Genomic DNA, 21,481 nt, shown 5'->3' on the forward strand with positions numbered 1-21,481 from the left:
ACCTGAAGTTCTCCTCCCGCAACGTTTTCAAGGCGTTATTCCTTACTTTTCTCTCGACCTCGAATTGTAATTGCCACTTAATTCCTGAATTAGTGTCAGTTGAAGTGATATTGCGAGTCACCATTTGTCCTCCTGCTATATAACCATCGTTGCACTAAGTAAAAAGGGACATTAAATCTCGCTAAACATAAGCTAAGTTTTGTAGCAGTAATTCTGCCGCAGCTGAGACATAATTTCCACCGTGAATTATGCAGGAAGCACACGTTGTGTGTGTGTGTGTGTGTGTGTGTGTGTGTGTGTGTGTGTGTGTGTGTGTGTCTGTGTGTGTGTGTGTCTGTGTGTGTGTCTGTGTGTGTGTGTGTGTGTGTGTGTGTGTGTGTGTGTGTGTGTGTGTGTGTGTGTGTGTGTGTGTCTGTGTGTGTGTGTGAGTGTGTGTGTGTGTGTGTGTGTGGGTGTGTGGGTGTGTGTGTGTGTGTACTCACCTATATGTACTCACCTATATGTGCTTGCAGGATCGAGCATTGACTCTTGGATCCCGCCTTTCTAGCTATCGGTTGTTTACAGCAATGACTCCTGTCCCATTTCCCTATCATACCTAGTTTTAAAAGTATGAATAGTATTTGCTTCCACAACCTGTTCCCCAAGTGCATTCCATTTTTCTACTACTCTCACGCTAAAAGAAAACTTCCTAACATCTCTGTGACTCATCTGAGTTTCCAGTTTCCACCCATGTCCCCTCGTTCTGTTATTATTACGTGTGAACATTTCATCTATTTCCACTTTGTCAATTCCCCTGAGTATTTTATATGTCCCTATCATATCTCCTCTCTCCCTTCTTTTCTCTAGTGTCGTAAGGTTCAGTTCCTTCAGCCGCTCTTCATATCCCATCCCTCGTAGCTCTGGGACAAGCCTCGTCGCAAACCTCTGAACCTTCTCCAGTTTCTTTATGTGTTTCTTCAGGTGGGGGCTCCATGATGGCGCGGCATACTCTAAGACGGGTCTCACGTAGGCAGTGTAAAGCGCCCTAAAAGCTTCCTCATTTAGGTTTCTGAATGAAGTTCTAATTTTCGCCAGTGTAGAGTACGCTGCTGTCGTTATCCTATTTATATGTGCCTCAGGAGTTAGATTAGGTGTCACATCCAATCCCAGGTCTCTTTCTCGAATCGTTACAGGTAGGCTGTGTGTGTGTGTGTGTGTGTGTGTGTGTGTGTGTGTGTGTGTGTGTGTGTGTGTGTGTGTGTGTGAATTTACTATTTGTTCCTGTAGACTCGAACTATTAGCTCTTGGACCACGCCTTTCTAACCAGTTTATTTTTCCTCTATTATGCCTACTACATACATGTGTGTACTCGCCAAGTTGCGCTTGCGGAGGTTGAGCTCTGGCTCTTTTGTCCCGCCTCTCAACTGTGTGTGTGTGTACTCACCTATTTGTGCTTGCCGGGGTTGAGCTTTGGCTCTTTGGTCCCGCCTCTCAACCAAGAATCAACCGGTGTACAGATTCCTGAGCCTACTGGGCTCTGTCATATCTACATTTAAAACTCTGTGTGGAGTCAGCCTCCACCACATCACTGCCTAATGCATTTCTCCTGTTAACTACTCTGACACTGAAAAAGTTCTTTCTAACGTCCCTGTGGCTCATTTGGGTACTCAGCTTCACCTGTGTCCCATTGTTCGTATACCACCAGTGTTGAAAAGTTTATCCTTGTCTACCCTGTCAATTACCCTGAGGATTTTGTAGGTAGTGATCATGTCTCCTCTTCTCTTCTGTCTTCCAGTGTCGTAAGGTGCATTTCCCGCAGCCTTTCCTTGTAACTCATTCCTCTTAGTTCTGTGTGTGTGTGTGTGTGTGTGTGTGTGTGTGTGTGTGTGTGTGTGTGTGTGTGTGTGTGTGTGTGTGTGTGTGTGTGTGTGTGCAGATTGGTTAATGTTTAATCTCCTTCCTTTTTCCCTACATCACATTAACCATTTTCCCACCGCATTATTTCGATCTCAATAAACAAATTGTTGCCCTGGGACGTAAATTTGTCAACTTTAATACCAAATGATAACGTGTATGGATTCGGGCTAAATATTTCACATCTACGGACATTGTCAAGGAGGGGCTTTGAGCCCAGTGCCCCCCTCCCCTCCTGTGCAACCCCTACAAGGGGACACTGGGCCAAATTCCAACATCCCTATGACACTCCCGATAAAATTACGATTATTCCTGCAAAGTTTAATAGGGCTGGCCCCATGCATCTGTCCTTGAACCTTGAACATTTGCTGTTGCAAGACGGGGTACTTGATGGTTCCCAGTCGATCCCGTGCCCAGGATTCCTCCATCGTCCCGATCTTTGTACACACTTTCCTTTTCTCTCTCTTTACACACGCCATCCTTATCTCGCCAATGCTGTGACAATCTTCATTAAACACTTTTTAATTAGTTAGATGTCAAGAAACACTTGGGTCTGTGTGCGTCCACGAATTAACATAATATATCTCAGAACATTTAAGTATTATAAGGACTAAACATAGTAATTGGTCCCAAGATTTACATTAACTCAATGCTCAACATATAATTTTAAAATCATATAACTTTAGATCAGTCAGAATAAAAAGCAAGTACGAGTGGCAACACCATACTTGGAGTGGCAACACCATACTTGGAGTGGCAACACCATACTTGGAGTGGCAACACCATACTTGTAGGAGGATAAAGCAATAAAAGCAGTTGTACAGTGGGAGGAAGAATTTAAACCGTGCGAGACATGATAGACCTCGTCAAATGGAAATGCAAGTACGCCGAAGAAATTTTCATACCAACAGTATGGTATAAAAAAAAGGAGGAGGGAATACAATAACCCATGAGAATGAGAAGCAGGAGAGAGTGGAAGAATTTCAGAGGACAGAGGGGCAACAGTAATAGATGCAACAGAGCCAGGAATGAATATAAAAATATAAGGAGAGTTTCGGAAAGAAATTACAAGAACGATATTACTATCAAAAGTAAAAAACCACCTAATTACTACTAGATATATAAGAAGGAAAATGTTAGTATTAGGATCAATGGTACTTATCCTAATACCTGATCAACCAGGCTATGATTCATACGTCAGGCTGAGAGTAGCTGCGTCTAATAGCCTGGTTGACCAAACGACCAACCAGAAGGCCTGGTCGGAGACCGGGCCTCGAGACCGCTGATCCCCTTCCCTTCCGGGGATCAGCGGTCTCTATCTCCTGTAGGGATCAGGAGAAAGCGCCAAGCCATCACGACTATATAGCACTGGGAAGGGGTCAAGATAAGGATTTGGGATGGGACGGGGGAAAGGAATGATGCCCAACCACTTGTGGACACAAGGTAGGTAGACCGATTAAGTGAAAAGACCATGGAAAATAAGAGAGGCATAGACAGAGAGCGATAAGGAAATCTGCGAGCTACTGAATGCCATAAGATAAGACCTACCATTAATGTATGATGACTTACTGTAAATATGTAGCTCTTGTAATAGCACTTTCTCTGTAACTAGCTGACATTGTATCTATAAGGTGTGAAGGATTGAAGAAATTGTTTATGTAATAATCTAAGATGAGGTCTGATAAAGACCTTTTGTGCCCTCTGTAATGCTTTTGCGCTACCGCTCACAGGATGAGTATGGGGTGCACAATAAACTAGCCGCCTTCGGCGGCAACAATCAATACTGAATGCCAGTTTTCATTGTGTTCACAACCGAACTTGAGCAGCTCCCATTGTTAGAAGAGGAGATGATCCTACATGAGACACACCTCAGATATAGAGGTGACAGCAAAGAAGGTAATGAAAGTTAACAACACTAGGTGAAACTAAAGCAGTTGAACCAGACAACATATCACCGTGGATACTAAAAGATTCAGAGCAGGCCCGAAGCTTGTCTCTAGAAAGGATTTTTAATGAATCACTTAGGAAGGGAGAGTTGACGAGTTGCTGGAAGACGGCAAATGTGATACCATTTTTCAAGAAAGGAGATACAGAAAAGCCACTCAACTACAAACCAGTATCACTGACAAGCATCCCCTGCATGGTACTGGAAAGAAAAATCAGGTTAAGACGCTTAGAGAAAATTAGGTATGTAAACAAACGCCAACATGCGTTCAGAGAAAGAAAATCATGCCTAAGAAAACTTTTGGAATTCTATTATAAAGTAACAAGAATAAAGCAGGACAGGGAAGAATAGACAGACTGCATTTTTCAGGGAGGTCAAAAAGCCTTTGATACAGCACTGCACAGGAGATTGCTGTTCAAACTTGTGAGGCAGGCGGGAATAAGCAGAAAAAACCACTGCATGGGTAAGGAACTACCTTACAGAAAGGACCTAGAGAGTAACAGTTCGGAGTGAAAAGTCGAACTGGCGAACAATAACAACTGGAGAACCTCAAGGCTCGGTGCTAGGACTAGTTCTGTTTTTAATATACGTAAACGACATATATTCAGGAGTTGAGTCATAAATGTTGATGTTTGCCGATGACGGGAAATTATTGAGAGGAGTTGTGACAGATGAGGATTGTACGATTCTCCAAGAGGACTTTAAAAGGTTGCAGAGATGATAAGAGATATGGCTACTGGAGTTCAATACAAACAAGTGTAAAATTATGGAAATGGGACTAGGTGACAGTAGACCAAAGGGACAGTATAAAATTAAGGAAAACTACCAACTAGTGACGATTCGAAAGAGACCTGAGAGTGGACGTTACACCGAATCTAACTCTTTAGGTACATGCAAATAGGAAAACGACAACAGCGTACCCTTCGCTAGCAAAAGTTCGAACATAATTTAGAAACATAAGTAAGGAGGCATTTAGAGCACTTTACTCTGCCAACTTGAGACTAGTCTTATAGTATGTCCCCCCCTCCCCCTCTCTTTCCATGGAGCCTCTACCTGAAGAAACACATAAGGAAATATGAAAAAGTCCAGAAGTTTGGGACGAGTCTCGTCCCAGAACTGCGAGGAATGGGTTATGAAAAGTGACAGAGAGCTGAACCTGACGACGCAAGAAAAAGAGGAGAAAGCGGAGAGACATGATAGTGCCGTATACAATATTCAGGGGGATTGACAGAGTGGAAATATATGAATATTCACAAACAGAACAACGGGGCATGGGTGGAAGTTGGAAATTCGGATGGCTAAGAGATGTAACAACATTTTAATTTAGCTTAAGAATAGTGGGAAAAATGAATGAACTAAAGAAGCAGGTTGTACAAGTAAACTATCCATAATTTCCAAATTAGATATGATAGGGAAATAGGAAAATAGTCATTGTTCAAACAACCGGCTGTTAAAAGGTGCGATCCAAGAGCCAGTGCTCGATCCTGCAGGCACAAATAGGCGCGTACACGCAAAATCTCAAAGACACTTACACACAAAATTTGTAGAAACAGACATGAATAACCGGCAAGGTGCTCCAGTGGATAAGGAAGTCTCTAACCAATAACTTGGAGTTACTGTGAGGGGAAGACCTCAGGGTGGTTAGATGTCACCAGCAGAGTCCAGGGCTCTGGATTTCACCAGTCGTGTTTGATGTAAGGAAACGACCTTCCAGAGGGTCCGCAGTATCTAAGACAGATAAACTGATGGTAGTGATGAGCAGCAGTATGATTATACTACTGCATTATGCAATATATATAGCATGCAGTGTAAATATTATGTAACCGTACTCCAAAATGGTACTCTGTGCAGCCAGATTGTATCCAGTAGTCCGACATACAACACTGGCACAGAGGTGGTGAAGAATAAGCACACCACTGGTTACGGTATTTATTAATTCATACTTAATTAAGTTCGGCGTAAATAAGATTTACGCGGGGTTGTTCGGATGGATCCCTTGTTAATCATTCAGGTTTATCATCAGTTCAAAGTGTCTGTTCATCTATACTCTGCCCCCAACTACCTCGAGCACGATAAGATATTAAACCTACAATGATCTTTGCAACTATCACAAAACACTGATCACAGGTGTGCGGAAAACCACACTGAAATGGGAAAGGAATTAAAACGTCTAGTCGTAATCAACTAGAAACTAGTTAAGTATAGTTACTGAAGAAGGCTCGACTCGCCGAAAGCGTTTTAACTCCTTTCCCACATGACTGGGGTTTCCGCATACAATGTACTTTATGTACCAGATATGTAATGAAACACACGATTCAATATGGTAAAAGTAGCTTTATGACCCCTCGAGTACTTGTAGAAGGACTTGAGGCGGGCGAGCAGCGAGCAAGTGAAAGTGGTTCGTGTTCAACTGTAATTACCCGCAAGAGGTGCTTGCTGTTGGAGGTCTAAGCCGGGGCGTTTGTTATCATAATTACCCTGGGCCTCGTTAGTCACTGTACTTCCTCTTGGTGGCGAGGCACGAGTTAGGTCAGAGAACACAATACCTGTGGTAATGATGGGAGTGTGGCGCACGGGAGGGAGTAGGGGTGGAGGGAGGCACGGCAGGTGGAGGGGAGGCACGGCAGGTGGAGGGGAGGCACGGCAGGTGCAGGGGGGGGTACGGCAGGTCGAGGGGGGTACGGCAGGTGGAGCGGGGCACGGGAGGTGGAGGATACGGCAGGTGATGGAGGGGGTACGGCAGGTGGAGGGGGGCACGGCAGGTGATGGAGGGAGGAACGGCAGGTGGAGGGGAGTACGGCAGGTGATGGAGAAAGGAACGGCAGGTGGAGGGGGGTACGGCAGGTAGAGGGTACGGCAGGTGATGGGGGGCACGGCAGGTGGAGGGAGGCACGGCAGGTGGAGGGAGGGAGGCACGGCAGGTGGAGGGAGGGGGGCACGGCAGGTGGAGGGGAGGGGGGCACGGCAGGTGGAGGGGAGGGAGGCACGGCAGGTGGAGAAGAGGGGGGCACGGCAGGTGGAGAAGAGGGGGGCACGGCAGGTGGAGAAGAGGGGGGCACGGCAGGTGGAGAAGAGGGGGGCACGGCAGGTGGAGGGGAGGGGGGCACGGCAGGTGGAGGGGAGGGGGGCACGGCAGGTGGAGGGGAGGGGGGCACGGCAGGTGGAGGGGAAGGAGGCACGGCAGGTGGAGGGGAAGGAGGCCCGGCAGGTGGAGGGAGGGAGGCACGGCAGGTGGAGGGAGGGCGGCACGGCAGGTGGAGGGGGGCACGGCAGGTGAAGGGGGGGCACGGTTGGTGGAGGGAGGGGGCACGGCAGGTGGAGGGAGGGGGGGCACGGCAGGTGGAGGGAGGCACGGCAGGTGGAGAGAGGGAGGCACGGCAGGTGGAGGGAGGGAGGCACGGCAGGTGGAGGGGGGGGGCACGTCAGGTGGAGTGGGGGGGGTCACGGCAGGTGGAGGAGGGAGGCAGGCACGGCAGGTGGAGAGGGAGGCACGGCAGGTGGAGGGAGGGAGGCACGGCAGGTGGAGTGGGGGGGGGTCACGGCAGGTGGAGGAGGGAGGGAGGCACGGCAGGTGGAGGGAGGCACGGCAGGTGGAGGGAGGCACGGCAGGTAGAGGGAGGCACGGCAGGTGGAGGGAGGGAGGCACGGCAGGTGGAGGAGGGAGGCAGGCACGGCAGGTGGAGAGGGAGGCACGGCAAGTGATGGAGGGGTAAGGGAACAACGGGTTATGGTAGAAAGAACAACAACAGGAGAGTGTGGCATAATAGAGAAGGTATGCCACAAGCGAGTAGGAACAGCTTGGGGAAACACGAGGGGGAGGGGATAAGGAACCACATCAATGTCTGTGAGACAATTATCAACAATAATTAGAAAGAAAGAAAACAGACTGTTGTCACAGGAGAAGACGAGGAGACGCGAGACTGTGTCACGAGGAAGGTAATGGGACACAACCAGAAAGAGACGTTACCAAAGGAAGAAGAGAGCAATAGAACAGCAGAATAAGAAGAGAAAAATACATTAAAATGGGGGAAAATCCAACCTCTGTGTCAGGAGAGGGAGGTAAACCATCTATGTCAGGAGAGGGAGGTAAACCATCGATGTCAGGAGTGGGAGGTAAACCATCGATGTCAGGAGAGGGAGGTAAACCATCTATGTCAGGAGAGGGAGGTAAACCATCTATGTCAGGAGAGGGAGGTAAACCATCTATGTCAGGAGAGAGGTAAACCATCTATGTCAGGAGAGGGAGGTAAACCATTTATGTCAGGAGAGGGAGGTAAACCATCTATGTCAGGAGAGGGAGGTAAACCATCGATGTCAGGAGAAGGAGGTAAACCTCTGTGTCAATAGAGGGAAATATAACAGTCGAGATGGGACAAGGAATTTCAAAAGTCGTGAAGAGAGAGGGAAATAAAAGTCTTTTTGGGAGATTCAAATACAACGAACGTGTAGGGAATAGCAAATACAACAGCCATGATGTCATAAGGAAATACAACAGCCGAGTAGGGAGTGAATAATACAACAGCCGAGTAGGAAATAGGAGGCACATTTGGAATATCCTGCTTCCTCCTTCTCCTCTTTATCCTACTATCCCTCCTGTTTTTCCTCCTTCATCCTACTATCCCTCCTGTTTTTCCTCATTCATCCTACTATACCTCCTGCCTCTCCTCCCCATCCTACTATACCTCCTGCCTCTCCTCCTCATCCTACTATACCTCCTGCCTCTCCTCCCCATCCTACTATACCTCCTGCCTCTCCTCCCCATCCTACTATACCTCCTGCCTCTCCTCCCCATCCTACTATACCTCCTGCCTCTCCTCCCCATCCTACTATACCTCCTGCCTCTCCTCCCCATCCTACTATACCTCCTGCCTCTCCTCCCCATCCTACTATACCTCCTGCCTCTCCTCCCCATCCTACTATACCTCCTGCCTCTCCTCCCCATCCTACTATACCTCCTGCCTCTCCTCCCCATCCTACTATACCTCCTGCCTCTCCTCCCCATCCTACTATACCTCCTGCCTCTCCTCCCCATCCTACTATATCTGCTATTCTTTACCCTCCCCATCATCCTGGAGGGCCCAAGAGAGTGCCTGGAAGACTCCTACTGGTCGCCGCCCGGCCCCCGACTCAGGGGGGGGGGGGGGGGGCACGCCGCCCGGCCCCCGACTCAGGGGGGGGGGCACGCCGCCCGGCCCCCGACTCAGGGGGGGGGGGGAGGGCCACGCCGCCCGGCCCCCGACTCAGGGGGGGGGGCCACGCCGCCCGGCCCCCGACTCAGGGGGGGGGGGGGGCACGCCGCCCGGCCCCCGACCCAGGGGGGGGGGGCCACGCCGCCCGGCCCCCGACTCAGGGGGGGGGGGCCACGCCGCCCGGCCCCCGACTCAGGGGGGGGGGCACGCCGCCCGGCCCCCGACTCAGGGGGGGGGGCCACGCCGCCCGGCCCCCGACTCAGGGGGGGGGGCCACGCCGCCCGGCCCCCGACTCAGGGGGGGGGGCCACGCCGCCCGGCCCCCGACTCAGGGGGGGGGGGCCACGCCGCCCGGCCCCCGACTCAGGGGGGGGGGGGGCACGCCGCCCGGCCCCCGACTCAGGGGGGGGGGGGGGCACGCCGCCCGGCCCCCGACTCAGGGGGGGGGCCACGCCGCCCGGCCCCCGACTCAGGGGGGGGGGGCACGCCGCCCGGCCCCCGACTCAGGGGGGGGGGCCACGCCGCCCGGCCCCCGACTCAGGGGGGGGGGGCACGCCGCCCGGCCCCCGACTCAGGGGGGGGGGCCACGCCGCCCGGCCCCCGACTCAGGGGGGGGGGGCCACGCCGCCCGGCCCCCGACTCAGGGGGGGGGGGGCACGCCGCCCGGCCCCCGACCCAGGGGGGGGGGCCACGCCGCCCGGCCCCCGACTCAGGGGGGGGGGGCCACGCCGCCCGGCCCCCGACTCAGGGGGGGGGGGGCCACGCCGCCCGGCCCCCGACTCAGGGGGGGGGGGGGGGCACGCCGCCCGGCCCCCGACTCAGGGGGGGGGGGCACGCCGCCCGGCCCCCGACTCAGGGGGGGGGCCACGCCGCCCGGCCCCCGACTCAGGGGGGGGGGCACGCCGCCCGGCCCCCGACTCAGGGGGGGGGCCACGCCGCCCGGCCCCCGACTCAGGGGGGGGGGGCCACGCCGCCCGGCCCCCGACTCAGGGGGGGGGGCCACGCCGCCCGGCCCCCGACTCAGGGGGGGGGGCACGCCGCCCGGCCCCCGACTCAGGGGGGGGGGGCACGCCGCCCGGCCCCCGACTCAGGGGGGGGGGCACGCCGCCCGGCCCCCGACTCAGGGGGGGGGGCCACGCCGCCCGGCCCCCGACTCAGGGGGGGGGGGGCCACGCCGCCCGGCCCCCGACTCAGGGGGGGGGGCACGCCGCCCGGCCCCCGACTCAGGGGGGGGGGGCCACGCCGCCCGGCCCCCGACTCAGGGGGGGGGCACGCCGCCCGGCCCCCGACTCAGGGGGGGGGGGGGGGGCACGCCGCCCGGCCCCCGACTCAGGGGGGGGGGGCACGCCGCCCGGCCCCCGACTCAGGGGGGGGGGCCACGCCGCCCGGCCCCCGACTCAGGGGGGGGGGGCACGCCGCCCGGCCCCCGTCTCAGGGGGGGGGGGGGGGCACGCCGCCCGGCCCCCGACTCAGGGGGGGGGGCACGCCGCCCGGCCCCCGACTCAGGGGGGGGGGCACGCCGCCCGGCCCCCGACTCAGGGGGGGGGGCACGCCGCCCGGCCCCCGACTCAGGGGGGGGGGCCACGCCGCCCGGCCCCCGACTCAGGGGGGGGGGGCCACGCCGCCCGGCCCCCGACTCAGGGGGGGGGGGGGCACGCCGCCCGGCCCCCGACTCAGGGGGGGGGCCACGCCGCCCGGCCCCCGACTCAGGGGGGGGCCACGCCGCCCGGCCCCCGACTCAGGGGGGGGGGCCACGCCGCCCGGCCCCCGACTCAGGGGGGGGGGGCCACGCCGCCCGGCCCCCGACTCAGGGGGGGGGGGCCACGCCGCCCGGCCCCCGACTCAGGGGGGGGGGGCCACGCCGCCCGGCCCCCGACTCAGGGGGGGGGGGCCACGCCGCCCGGCCCCCGACTCAGGGGGGGGGGGCACGCCGCCCGGCCACCGACTCAGGGGGGGGGGGGGGCCACGCCGCCCGGCCCCTGACTCAGGGGGGGGGGGGGGCACGCCGCCCGGCCCCCGACTCAAGGGGGGGGGGGCACGCCGCCCGGCCCCTGACTCAGGGGGGCACGCCGCCTCCATTTGTCTACAGCCGCAGGAAAAGTGTGAGGGAGCCCGCAGGTCCTGGCGGTGCCCGGGGTCGGCACACTTAGTGGCCCCGGATGCAGCGAGAATATTAATGTGAGATAACAGAGAGAGGAGGTGGAAGATAGAGGCGCGGGACCCGATAGGGAAAAGAGAAGTGGAAGGGGCAAAGGAAGCTGGAATATAGAGACAGTTTGGGATAGAGGCTTGGGAGAAGAAAAGATTAGCAAGCCGTGAGTTCAAAAAGGAGGAACAAGATTGAAAAAAAACGTGAAAGCTCGAAAAATGTGGAGATGATTGACTAACAAGAGAAATATGAGGAAGAGAAGGAGACTGAGGAAGAGGGAAAGCAAGGAGGAGGAGGAGGAAGAGGAGAGACAGGGAAAATGCGACAGTTTTTTGAAAGAACGAATGTGATGAACCTATCCTTAGATATAATGACCGACTAGTTAACATTAGGAGAAGAGAACTCGCCCGATCCAGCAGACACTCACCAGACCCAGCAGGCACTCACCAGACCCAGCAGACACTCACCAGACCCAGCAGGCACTCACCAGACCCAGCAGGCACTCACCAGACCCAGCAGGCACTCACCAGACCCAGCAGGCACTCACCAGACCCAGCAGGCACTCACCAGACCCAGCAGACACTCACCAGACCCGGCAGGCACTCACCAAACCCGGCAGGCACTCACCAGACCCAGCAGGCACTCACCAGACCCAGCAGGCACTCACCAGACCCAGCAGGCACTCACCAGACCCAGCAGGCACTCACCAGACCCAGCAGGCACTCACCAGACCCAGCAGGCACTCACCAGACCCAGCAGGCACTCACCAGACCCAGCAGGCACTCACCAGACCCAGCAGGCACTCACCAGACCCAGCAGGCACTCACCAGACCCAGCAGGCACTCACCAGACCCAGCAGGCACTCACCAGACCCAGCAGACACTCATCAGACCCAGCAGGCACTCACCAGACCCAGCAGGCACTCACCAGACCCAGCAGACACTCACCAGACCCAGCAGGCACTCACCAGACCCGGCAGGCACTCACCAGACCCAGCAGGCACTCACCAGACCCGGCAGGCACTCACCAGACCCAGCAGGCACTCACCAGACCCGGCAGGCACTCACCAGACCCAGCAGGCACTCACCAGACCCAGCAGACACTCACCAGACCCAGCAGACACTCACCAGACCCAGCAGGCACTCACCAGACCCAGCAGGCACTCACCAGACCCAGCAGACACTCACCAGACCCAGCAGGCACTCACCAGACCCAGCAGGCAGTCACCAGACCCGGCAGGCACTCACCAGACCCAGCAGGCACTAACAAGACCAAGCAGGCCCTAACAAGACCCAGCAGGCACTCACCAGACCCAGCAGGCACTCACCAGACCCAGCAGGCACTAACCAGACCCAGCAGGCACTCACCAGACCCAGCAGGCACTCACCAGACCCAGCAGGCACTCACCATACCCAGCAGACACTCACCAGACCCAGCAGACACTCACCAGACCCAGCAGGTACTCACCAGACCCAGCAGGCACTCACCAGACCCAGCAGGCACTCACCAGACCCAGCAGGCACTCACCAGACCCAGCAGGCACTCATCAGACCCAGCAGGCACTCACCAGACCCGGCAGACACTCACCAGACCCAGCAGGCACTCACCAGACCCAGCAGGCACTCACCAGACCTGGCAGACACTCACCAGACCCAGCAGACACTCACCAGACCCAGCAGGCACTCACCAGACCCAGACACAAGCACCGAGGCACCAGCACCGAGGCACCAGCACCGAGACACCAGCACCCAGGCACCAGCATCGAGGCACCAGCACCCAGGCACCAGCACCGAGACACCAGCACCCAGGCACCAGCATCCAGGCACCAGCACCCAGGCACCAGCACCGAGGCACCAGCACCCAGGCATCAGCACCCAGGCACCAGCACCGAGGCACCAGCACCGAGGCACCAGCACCGAGGCACCAGCACCGAGGCACCAGCACCCAGGCACCAGCACCCAGGCACCAGCACCGAGGCACCAGCACCGAGGCACCAGCACCGAGGCACCAGCACCCAGGCACCAGCACCCAGGCACCAACACCCAGGCACCAGCACCCAGGCACCAACACCCAGGCACCAGCACCGAGGCACCAGCACCGAGGCACCAGCACCCAGGCAAAAGCACCGAGGCACCAGCACCGAGGCACCAGCACCCAGGCACCAGCACCCAGGCACCAGCACCGAGGCACCAGCACCGAGGCACCAGCAGCCAGGCACCAGCACCGAGGCACCAGCACCCAGGCAAAAGCACCGAGGCACCAGCACCGAGGCACCAGCACCCAGGCAAAAGCACCGAGGCACCAGCACCGAGGCACCAGCACCGAGGCACCAGCACCGAGGCACCAGCACCGAGGCACCAGCACCGAGGCACCAGCACCGAGGCACCAGCACCGAGGCACCAGCAGCCAGGCACCAGCACCGAGGCACCAGCACCGAGGCACCAGCACCCAGGCACCAGCACCGAGGCACCAGCACCGAGGCACCAGCACCGAGGCACCAGCAGCCAGGCACCAGCAGCCAGGCACCAGCACCGAGGCACCAGCACCCAGGCACCAGCATCGAGGCACCAGCACCCAGGCACCAGCACCCAGGCACCAGCACCGAGGCACCAGCACCCAGGCACCAGCACCGAGGCACCAGCACCCAGGCACCAGCACCGAGGCACCAGCACCCAGACACCAGCACCAAGGCACCAGCACCCAGGCACCAGCACCCAGGCACCAGCACCGAGGCACCAGCACCCAGGCACCAGCACCCAGGCACCAGCACCCAGGCACCAGCACCCAGGCACCAGCACCGAGGCACCAGCACCCAGGCACCAGCACCAAGGCACCAGCACCGAGGCACCAGCACCAAGGCACAAGCACTACAGGGCTAACGAGGTATTTGTCGGAAAAAAGGTTTTCAAGAAGGTGCGAAAAAGAAAATAAGCTGGACTCGTGCCGTGAGAGGCGACCCGCTTAGCCAGGTGAAGGTGTGAAGAGGGAAGACTGGTGGGTAGGAGGGTGAGGGGCAGAGGTGGAGGGAGAGAGGCAGAGGTGGAGGGAGAGAGGCAGAGGTGGAGGGAGAGAGGCAGAGGTGGAGGAAGTTGAGAATGGAAAGGGTGGTGTTAGGAGAGAGTGGGAGTGGTGGAGGAGGGAGGGGAGGATGGAACTAGAGGGAAGGTTGGCTAAGGAAGGTAAGGGAAAGAAAGAATGGATGTGGGAGACAGGAGAGAAAACGGTTGATGGTGGGGAAGAGAGAGCAGAGATATGACGGAGAAAGAACACGTAGAGATTGATGGAGGTAACATAAATAATAATGAATATAAGGGACTGGTTGATGGTTAATGGAAACGGTTGATGGTGGAGGCTGGAGGTGCTGGGGGGGTGGTAGTGGAGGCTGGAGGTGCTGGGGGGGGATGGTGGAGGCTGGAGGTGCTGGGGGGATGGTGGAGGTGCTGGGGGGGGGGGATGGAGGAGGCTGGAGGTGCTGGGGATGGAGGAGGCTGGAGGTGCTGGGGGGGGATGGAGGAGGCTGGAGGTGCTGGGGGGGGGGGGTGGAGGAGGCTGGAGGTGCTGGGGGGGGGGGATGGAGGAGGCTGGAGGTGCTGGGAATGGAGGAGGCTAGAGGTGCTGGGGGGGGGGATGGTGGATGCTGGAGGTTCTGGGGGGGATGGTGAAGGCTAGAGGTGGAGGGAATTAAGGAGGTTAGATGGATGGTATAATCGATGGAACAGATAAATCCATTATTGGGAAGGCGTATGCAACATATATTTGCAACTGAAAAAGACAGGCTATGATGTTACTAGTTAGCATTATATTGCATTATAAAGTCTACCTGTTTAATGATCACGAAGAGCCAGGTGTTGAACCTAGCAAGCAAGACAACCAAGACACTTACAATAGTAAAGAGCATCTATATCCCGCCAAACACACACCGAAACTACGACGTTGCTACAACGTTCGAACAAGTTTTAACACCTCCTAACCAGTTATAACAACCAATATATCAAGTTCTAACAACGTTCTAATACGTCATAAACACGTTAAGCCAAGATGTAACAACTTTATTACAAGTTGTAACAAGCGGAAAATAAAGACAGTTTCGGTTTGTGTTTCCAGGGTGGGACTTTCTCAGCAACAGTGGCTGTCACTATCTACCGCTCACCCGGATGGCCCGCCTATTATTTATCCGACTAATGGACAAAGAGCTTTGTGAGAAGACTTCTTTCTAGTTTTGGTCCATTTCGGCGGCACTAGTCAGTGGACCTGAGCCTTAACACCAGGGATATGGCCACGTTAATGTTATATACACCGCCAATGTTCTTGAGGTTCTTGGCCCAACTCCATGGAGAACTAGACGATGGCAGTTACAACACAGGGCGCTCATCAACAAACAGGCTAAGGCTGGCCGTGCCATTCTAATGGATATTACCCCATCAAGAGATTTCATTCCTAGGCCGATTCACAACTTCAAAAAGTTCGCTCAACATGAAGATAACAAGTAAACCCTCCATATGAGTGTTCTGGTACACGTCTACCTCCAGTAAACCGACCATATGAGTGTTCTGGTACACACCTACCTCCAGTAAACCGACCATATGAGTGCTCTGGTACACACCTACCTCCAGTAAACCGACCATATGAGTGTTCTGGTACACGTCTACTTCCAGTAAACCGACCATATGAGTGCTCTGGTACACACCTACCTCCAGTAAACCGACCATATGAGTGTTCTGGTACACACCTACCTCCAGTAAACCGACCATATGAGTGCTCTGGTACACATCTACCTCCAGTAAACCGACCATATGAGTGCTCTGGTACACACCTACCTCCAGTAAACCGACCATATGAGTGTTCTGGTACACACCTACCTCCAGTAAACCGACCATATGAGTGCTCTGGTACACATCTACCTCCAGTAAACCGACCATATGAGTGCTCTGGTACACATCTACCTCCAGTAAACCGACCATATGAGTGCTCTGGTACACACCTACCTCCAGTAAACCGACCACATGAGTGTTCTGGTACACACCTACCTCCAGTAAACCGACCATATAAGTGCTCTGGTACACATCTACCTCCAGTTTCATTCAACACCTAAAATTATTGGGACTTTCCATCAAGAATAATATTTTATGATAACTAGTAAAATGCTCAAACTAAATGAGCTTGAAGGTTCAGACTAAAATTCAGATGAAAGGATGTGGAATAACAGCTCTTAGCTAGCTGTTTCATTTAGAACATCATCACCATTCCTAATAAAGTCCAGTCTCTTGTAAAAAAAAAAATAAAGAGAGGGAGGGAAATAAAGAGAAGAGATAAATGTTTTGCAAAGAAGATTTCCCCAAATCACTCACTAACTCTAATCTTGCACTTCCATATTCCTGGTTCCTACTACTCTCTAAATTAATTAATTCCCCGGTAATCTCCTCCGTCGAATTCTCAGTTCATTAACCTTTAATTAGGAGTTAACATGCACACCATGAGTGTAGGAGCGTGTTAGTGTGTGCGAGACTGTTGGTCCTCACGCAACATTCGGAATTTCTTCACCGGCAGTATTATCCATTCTGGCTACATCTTTAAATCCATTCATTATTATTATCATTCATTATCATTATCATTCATTATCATTCATTATCATTCATTATCATTATCATTCATTATCATTATCATTCATTATCATTCTATTATCCATTCTGGTACATCTTTAAACATTTGTGTCCTGTTTCATAAATAATTATGCTCCTTAATTTCCTCCTCTAACAATGACACTTTCGATAAAGGTACAAACTACTTAAATTAAGTCCAATGTAACGTAATTCGGCAAAAACTGCTCAGATTCCAATAGAAACTACTTCGATAACATTTCCATCAGCAACACTAGTTACAGTGGTCTCATTGGCTAATGTAACCAATGTTGCTAATCAGCAACAGTAGTTACAGGGGTCCCATGAACAGTAGTAGTTACAGTTACCTTATCAACAGCAGTAGTTACAGTTACCTTATCAACAGCAGTAGTTACAGTTACCTTATCAACAGCAGTAGTTACAGTTACCTTATCAACAGCAGTAGTTACAGTTACCTTAACAACAGCAGTAGTTACAGTTACCTTAACAACAGCAGTAGTTACAGTGATCCCATCAGCAAAAACAGTACTTTTGAACAGTTCTAATAGGTTGCTCGACAACAGCAATTACAACGATATCCAACAACGATAATAATTGTCTCTTCAGGCGCGGTGATAACAACGATATGCTCAGTTACAGTAACATCCGTATGTTAAGTTACAATTAAATCTGAATTAAGCAACCGCAATAGCAACGGTTCCTTTAGCAGTAATAGGGGTAGTGGAACAATGTCGTTACTGTGGAAGGAACCCACCAGTAGCAGCACTCTACCAGCAGTAGGAGGCACGTCAGTAACCCAAGACGAAATGGTTCCTACAATAACGTTAGCTGCAATAATATCTTTACTAGTAAATTAATAGTAAGAAATCCTCACGTCTATTCAACATGTTTAAACTTTACGAGTCAATAACTATTTCATAAAAAAGTCTAAAATATTACTGGAAAGCTTCTCATAACAGAGGCAGATATAATACATCGAGAGTAAACATCACTGCCAATATATACGATCCATTGAATTCAAGGAAATGAAAGTGGTTATTCAAATGTACAAGTCTCTGTTGCGACCCATTTCGAGAACTCTATACATGGAGACTTCACCTACAACAGGATAAATCTGCTTTGAAGAACACTCAACAGCACAACAAAGTCCTCCCGGAAATATGTCAAATTTCATACCAGAACTAACAACATTGTAAATCAGACATGACAGGGCTCAACCTGAACAAGTTGGAGGATATTAATCCAGACTTCTTATTTAAAAGATCACATTTAACGCATACAAGGGGAAACAGATTATGCCTCAACAAGCTACAGTGTATAACAGAAAACATAAGGTCTTTTTTCGCCCAAAGGTTAAAAGCCCATGGGACGGGTTACCCATCGAAGCTGTAAATGCTAAGACATTATGTCAGTTTACAATCCAGATAGAAAAACTTCTCAAGAACACTAGGGAGAACTTTCGCTAGCCGCCGGCTTCCTGTCCCCTTCGTGGGGAGAATAACACATAAAATTAATATTATCAGATTCCAATGTAAAATAAAAATCAGATCAACAAAAGCCTTTCTGAAATACCGACACCACAATGGGTAAAATATTGCCAACTGGCAGCATCAGTGCCAGCCATCCACTGGCACGGTGATATCTGTGTCGCGCACCAGTATCGGATGGACCATTACCAGACCCATAACATTTATATCTCCAGCTAGTCGGCTCCATGCAAGGTGACTAACCTATAATACACCTTTTGCTTGCGGAGCACTCATAACAGCTATTGATTTGTCTCCACTTGCCTTATTTAATTTTTAGAATCATTCAAGATTTTGTTTTAATTTCAATAATAATCTTTAAGGTTTGATATCGTAAGTCACTCCCTATGAGTAATAATACCTCAACACTAAAAAGTTTTGTTGTGTTGTAACTGATTTTCCAGAAAGAAGTTGAATAATTTCTGCGATCAAGAAATAATATTTTTGCTGCATCCTCGACTATCTATGAATTGTTGTAATAACTTTGAAAAATTTGTAGTGCAGTTAATCATATATGAATATTAAGTAACTTACAACCACTTGTACTAAATTTCGGTTCCAATAAATATTGCCGTAGTAAATTACGTGACATTGGAAACAACCTGAGACACAAGATATTTTCGAAATAAGAGTAAGAATGTAACTCTGTCTTCATAATATTAAAAAACTTTCACACAGAAAGTAATAGTATCACCTATTAAGAACTAGAGAATTGGCCTTGGGTTTTCTATGGAAAAGGAAAGTTAATTTCAGAAAATAGTTTAAGCAATTTATGGGATTTTGGCCTTAGTTTATATAGCAGAAAGTTTCTATTAATTTTCCCGAGATTGATGAATATGATTTGATTCGTTCTTTATTATGCACCTCATACCCATCCCGTGGACGGTGATGGAAATAATGGTGAATATTTCTATACAAATGTAATCAAAATAGAAAATGCCGGGTAGTGCCAAAAAGCGTTGTGGGGGTGTAAATGTGACATTGGCAACCCGTTCTCGCAAATTCGTATAGTCAATATTGACTTATTAACTACGTGCATAGGTGATATACTAAACATAATAGATACCCTTAAAAAGCTTCATAGAAAACACCGACCTTACCTAACCTTGTTAGTATGTTAAGATAAGCATCTTATTGCTTCGTAATTACATATTACTTAACCTATACCTATAATAGGTTAAGTAACAATTGTAATTACGAAGCTATAAGATGCTTATCTTAAGATACTAACAAGGTTAGGTAAGGTCGGTGTTTTCTATGAAGCTTTTTAAGGGTATCTATTATGTTTAGTATGTCACCTATGCACTTATTTAATAAGTCAATATTGACTTTACGAATTTGCGAGAACGGGTAGGAGACCCCGACCTGCCTATTTCATCCATTACCCCAGACCATTACCCCTGACCATTACCCCAGACCATTACCCCAGACCATTACCCCAGACCAATACCCCAGACAATTACCCCAGACCAATACCCCAGACCATTACAACAGACCAATACCCCAGACAATTACCCCAGACCATTACCCTAGACCAATACCCCATACCATTACCCCAGACCAATACCCCAGACAATTACCCCAGACCAATACCCCAGACAATTACCCCAGACCATTACTCCAGACCATTACCCCAGACAATTACCCCAGACCAATACCCCAGACCATTACAACAGACCAATACCCCAGACAATTACCCCAGACCATTACCCTAGACCAATACCCCATACCATTACCCCAGACCAATACCCCAGACAATTACCCCAGACCAATACCCCAGACAATTACCCCAGACCATTACTCCAGACCATTACCCCAGACAATTACCCCAGACCATTACTCCAGACCATTACCCCAGACCAATACCCCAGACAATTACCCCAGACCATTACCCCAGACCATTACCCCAGACCATTACCCCAGACCAATACCCCAGACCATTACCCCAGACCAATACCCCAGACCATTACCCCAGACCATTACTCCAGACCATTACCCCAGACCAATACCCCAGACCATTACCCCAGACCATTACTCCAGACCAATACCCTAGACCATTACCCCAGACCAATATCCCAGACCATTACCCCAGACCATTACCCCAGACCATTTCCTCTGTCAACTTGGGTGACAGAGGAAACTTTGTCCAACTTTGACAGACAAGCAAACATATATTCTCTCCTATAGGTGTTTATATATATATATATATATATATATATATATATATATATATATATATATATATATATATATATATATATATATATATATATACATATATATATATATATATATATATATATATATATATATATATATATATATATATATATATATAAAGTTTATGGACTTAAAGGATCCACTAAGTCAGAGACAGGAAACATGAAAACTTGGCCTACATTGTTAAAAAAATGTTAACTAGTGTCTTGCGCATTAACATCACCTTATTAAAGTGACTCGCTTGAAGAAATTATTAATTTATTAATCAGGTTTTAAATTTAACACTGCAAGTGTGCCTTACCGAGTAAAATACGGTGTCATACGAGGTGTTTCTTGACATATCTGATCTGAGCAAACACAAAATTAATGAAAAGAATTTTAATATAATAAATGAATAGCAGACACTACATCGTTTAATTTATGTAATTTTCTAAATGTTATGTATGAGTCATAATAACTTGCCTTGTTTCTGTTACCTCATTTAAGAGCTTTTATGTAACACTTTCTCTTCCCATTAACAGAACTGTATATCCGGTCTCCAAATTAGAACTGCTCATGTCCTCACTAACAAAAGCCATAAAAGCACTGGGCCTCAGGCAAGTTAATTAGTTCCTTTGTAAGTACATTGTTGACAAAGCCACAACGATTTTATCCAGTTAATTTCCTCCAATATAAATTTAATTCTTATAAATTTTCTCAATTATTCTCTGGAAATCAGTAGATGGGGTACATATTAATGAATAATAAAAATAGGAGTTTTTTGCTCGCACGTAAGTTATGAAATTCTCATGTTTCCCATAATAGAAATATAAAATATATAAATCTATTTAGAAATGTAAATCATTTGGCTACCATTTTTTTTTTATTTTGGTTTGCCTTCAGATTTTATGGCAATTCTTGTTTTCGTCAAAGACTTTCAAACTAATCGTATCTCTTAAGAGT

General features: G+C 51.2%; 1 protein-coding gene across 5 annotated transcripts in view; it reads right to left on the reverse strand.

The window, feature by feature from the left end:
• The window catches only part of LOC123768334 (proteasomal ubiquitin receptor ADRM1-like), a 435,185-nt gene that overhangs the window by 90,144 nt on the left and 323,560 nt on the right, over positions 1-21,481 (reverse strand). The window lies entirely within an intron of this gene.

The sequence above is a fragment of the Procambarus clarkii genome, chromosome 49 (assembly GCF_040958095.1).
Source record: "Procambarus clarkii isolate CNS0578487 chromosome 49, FALCON_Pclarkii_2.0, whole genome shotgun sequence".
NCBI lineage: Eukaryota > Metazoa > Arthropoda > Malacostraca > Decapoda > Cambaridae > Procambarus > Procambarus clarkii.